This window comes from Pelmatolapia mariae, linkage group LG8, assembly GCF_036321145.2.
Source record: "Pelmatolapia mariae isolate MD_Pm_ZW linkage group LG8, Pm_UMD_F_2, whole genome shotgun sequence".
Taxonomy (NCBI): Eukaryota; Metazoa; Chordata; class Actinopteri; order Cichliformes; family Cichlidae; genus Pelmatolapia; species Pelmatolapia mariae.
In genome coordinates, this window is record NC_086234.1 from 3,144,442 (window position 1) to 3,149,269 (window position 4,828).

The following is a 4,828-nucleotide window of genomic DNA, read 5'->3' on the forward strand; positions in this document are numbered from 1 at the left end:
ACTAACGCCAAGTCAGACCTGTCTCACACACACCCAGCAGGCTACATGTTACATGTTACTGCATTACACCATAGATTTATTACCATAAAGCAAACAAGAATTTTCAAGAAGCAAAATTTTTCCATGAGGTTGAAGTCGTACCTCCATTATGTGTCACTGAATGTGATCTGTTCTGCTTCTCCTCATATTCTGCCATGTGTACACCTCTGATGGTGGATGTTTGTATTAAATATGGCCAGAGATTCAAATTATAATGTCCATAACATGGATGTGGCCCAGATTAAGATGCAGAATGATTATTTTTGAGCACCAAATGAGAATTTTGCATTTGAATGCTTTGTGAAAAACTAGTTTTTGAAGAGAGACGGGGGGACAACATCAGAGATGGATGGATGTCCCAGTACTTGTTGACATGCACCCCGCTGTGGCTGTCTGTTTCTCTGGGCCACTCAGGTCATGTTGGCAGCCACCCTGAAAAATCTTTCCAACAGTTACTGAGGAGCACTAAGCCTGGATGAAATCCCTGAGTGGCATGCTGTGGCCCCTGTGCCAGCTTCAGCCTTCCTGCCAGCCTTCAGACCAAAAGTTACTGTACCGGGAGGAGGTGGGGGTTTGATATTCTGACAATAAACAGATTTCAGATCTTCACGCTGTTGCCAAACTCTCCCTGAGCAGGAGCTGGTTGTTGAGAACCTGGCAGAGCTTTGCAGTGACACCTGGAGAGTTCAGGCTTCACACAGCTCTGAAGAATAAGCTGGCACAGCAGCTGGCATCAGCACTGGCAGTGGCTTCTTTAAAAACAATTAGGCCTTTGACATTCAGCAGACAGACAAAGAGAAAGATGAGTGCAGCCAAATGACTTACCACCCAATCAACTCACTTTCTTAAAGAGATTAAAATAGAGGATTCTGTGCAATACAGTCTGTCTGCTAACAGCCGACAGAACGAACATCTAAGGGTTGAAACTGACATATAATATATCATCGTCTGCATACAAAGAAACTTTTAGTTACAGAATAACCATTTGTCAAAAAAACAACCAAAAAAACCCCAAAAAACTAAACTAACAAAGACAACTTGGTCACGAAGCAAAACATCACACTCACAGGCAGCCTTTTTGTTTTATTACAGTAGTTTTTATGTAAAGTAAAACTGCTTTGTTACATTGCTGTAAAATCAGGGGCTGGATCATAGTGTTAGTGATTGCTTTTACCAAAGGAAGCAAAACTATCTGAATAAATGAATCTCTGCTCCTGGCTTTTGTGATAGTGAACCAATATAGATTTTATTTTTTTGTTTTTTGTTTTTTTGGCTAACTATGCAACTAATACTCTGTTAAAGTTTGATTTTGAGACCCTCAGAGCTGGAAATATTAGGCTTCTGGACAAAAAGTGACATGGAAAGCCTTGTTTGGGCCCTTTTAATAGGTGATAAAACACATACATAGTGGCTGAAAACCCATAATATCAGCAGCTAAAACATACCGAACAACAGCCAGGACACAGAGGCGTTCCCAGGTGTAATCTCTCCAGTATGTTGTAGGTCTGCTCCTCCCAGCTGGACACGAGGCTCTACCCTGTGGGCCTCTTCAATGACTGTCAGGCTTTCAGTCACTATTTACAGTCTGTGGCTGTGCTGTAGGTGAAGGCAGGAATGGTGATCGACCCAAAAGTGGTTCTAAATACATATTTTTTCCCCTCAACACATCCTTCCACACAGATATACACAGGTACATCCTCCTGTTAGGCCTAAATCAGGCCTTAGTGATGGATTTATCACTGCAGTGATGTCGTCACAGAGTGAGTGAGCTCAAAGAAAGCTTTTAGCTATTCTATGCTGTGATTGAACAGTAGTCTCGGGGAAATTTGGATCAGTTTTGCAACACTTTCAGCCGTAGATGTGAAAGAAAAGAAAAGGCATTTCGTCACTGTGATTCTAGTCTTTTACCACTAGATGTCAGAATTTACAAATAATCTATTTCTGCTTCATCGTCTTGTTCTTCTGCCTTCAGCCTTTTTATTTTTCCTTCATTTTGGCACCTGCTGATGTCTCACTTTCTGTCAGTGTGTGTGTTTCGGGGGTAGAGATGTGCATTGTAACAGCTTCTCATACTAATAGCATATAAAGGAAAATATTTAAAAAAAAATGCAAAAAAAAAAATAATATATTGAGCAAAGTTGCATTTAAAAAATCAGTGATAAATTAAAATTTTGGATATTTGGAGTGGGAGGACAAAATGCACAGTTGAGCAATGAAGCGATGATTGTGCCTTAATGTTACCTCTCGTTGGTTTGAGGCTTAGGGTTCATGTGTGGTCAAGTTTTCACAGGTCTCTCTGCAGTGATGTGAAAACTAAATACAACCCACAGCTCAGCAGCTTGGAGAGGCTCCTTTAGCAGCAGTAAGTCAAAGTCATTGATGTCTGCACGACTTTATTGCTGTGGAGGAATTTTGTCTCACACTGCTTGACTTCAAAGAGGTTTTCAGTGTTCATTTATGCACAGCTCTCTGAAGGTTGCACCACATCAGTTCTTTTTCAGCCATTTTCTTGTAGACTTGCTGCTCTTCTTTCATTTTCCTGTTGCATGACCTCATTTTGGCCAAGCTTTAGCTGTGAAGCAGGTGGCCTCACATTTGCCTCAAGAATAATTTGGTATGCAGACGAGTTCATGGTCGAATCAGTGACAAGGTGCCCAAATCATCGTGCCTACTCCACTGTGCTTATAGGTGCTGTGTGTTCTTTTTAGACAGCAGATGTTTTCTCCTGGCAGCCCTTCCAAACATATTATGTTCATTTCCTTTTTTTTTAACTGTACTGGCATGAACATGAACCTTTAACATGCTATCTTGGGCTTGTAGTCTGAGCTGTAGCTCTCTCAGTTTGTTGCAGTCTCTCTGAGCGCTCCACGTTCCGGTCTTGGGTGAATTTGCTGAGATGTTCTGTCATTCTGTTAACACAAATCCTCCAAACCAGCAAGGTGCAAAACTGATTGATTGATTAATCAAGTGCATTTCATTAGCAGCACTTACCTTAATTCCTGTGGAAGCAGCAAGGATGGAGTTTTATGTCTTTCAGTTAATAATAAAGTATTACATTTGAATCACTGAGTAAAGCACAGAATTGTTTTTAGCACGTATAGAAGATGAAAACCTTCACGTTTTAACTGATCTTTGAACAACATAGAAGCAAAGTTAAAAGACATTTTTTGTTGTAGGCTGTAGGTCCTGGTCTGTATCTATATATATCACAGTTTCACTGTGTTTGTAATATTTCACACAGGAAGTGTAAAAGATGAAAACCAGACTGATAAGAAGATGTTGTTTAGAAGGGAGGGTTTTTATTAGAAGTGCTCGCAGCCTTTAGTTTAGACAAATGAAGACAATCAGGTCTGAGAGAGGTGACTGTAAACACCGCCTGCCTGTGTGTGTTTGCACGTTTGTTCGCCCACCTGTTTATTCGGCTCCGTCCTGTGTGTGTGTGTGTGTGTGTGTGTGTGTGTGTGTGTGTGTGTGTGTGTGTGTGTGTGTGTGTGTGTGTGATGGTTTTGTTTTCTTCCTCCTCATCATCGTCCTCACAAAGAGACTATCCACATGAGGAAACAAATGAAACAACACCCACACACACACTTAAGGCCAGTCGTGGGCTCTGGGAAGTCCCCTGGTTCTGTATGAAATGGTATACCAGATCATGTGGGGTATGCATTTATGTTGGATGTTTGCAGTAACATAAAACATCCAAGTCATTAGTTCCAGGCCTCAGAATTGTAACATCAGAGCTTGAAACGTTTCCCTGTGAACACAGATCTGGATGAATACGTCCTGCTGAAGAGCCCCTCTTAAGCACGTCGCAGACTCTGTGCTCGCTGTCCTTCAGCTGACCTGCTGACATCCTGCTGCACAGGGCATCCGTGCTTACAGCGCTCTGTTATTGTTTCTGTGCATCTACCATAATCCTTTGCAAAGAGAGCGAGAGACGAGGAGGGAAAAAAACTTCATCTCAGTTGATTGGCTGGAAATCTGCATCAGGATCAAGCTGCCAACAGCAGGAATGTGTCACATCTATTCTCCCTTCAAAATAAAAGCAGAAATGTGACCATTCAGACAAAATTCGGACTACATTTATATGTTTCTATGAATTATGAGAACTGGAAACAATATGTGAAAATTTTAATAAAGAAAGAAATGTAGACCTATGTTGATTCATTCACTTGTCTGTCTTGGATTGTATTGCTATTTCAAAAAGAAATGTGAATAAAATATGACATAGTTTAAGGTTTTTCTTCTTTACAGCAGAAATTTGACATTTGTCAAAACATTCTGCTCAGTGTTTGAGCAGTTTTTCCACCATAATCACTGTAAACTAGGAAAAGATGAAATAGTCTCTCCATTAGCACCCTTTAAATAAAATAAATTTCCCCCCATAAAAGAGAAAAATTGTTTCATTTAAACTTTGTGCATTAAACTCATTAAAGGTTTTCGATGAGGTAAGATGACTTCAGATGTCTGTGTTACAGGAGCCAAAACAGTGAAGAAAACAGTAACAAAAAAAATAAAAAGGCAATAAAACAGAATTACAAAATAAAATATCTCATCAGTATTAAAAATAATAATAATAATAATAATTTAAGTATTTTAAGTTTAGATAATAAAACTGAATGTAATCCAATACAATTACTACATCGAGTAGGAAAGGCTCAATTTAAAAAGAGAGCAAAACTATTCTCAGACAAAAGAAAGAAAATTAAAGCAAACCTTTACTTTATTTACTTTATTTTGAAGTCCAGACGGACGTAACGCGGTCGTCAGCAGAAACTTTTATTTTTAAAGG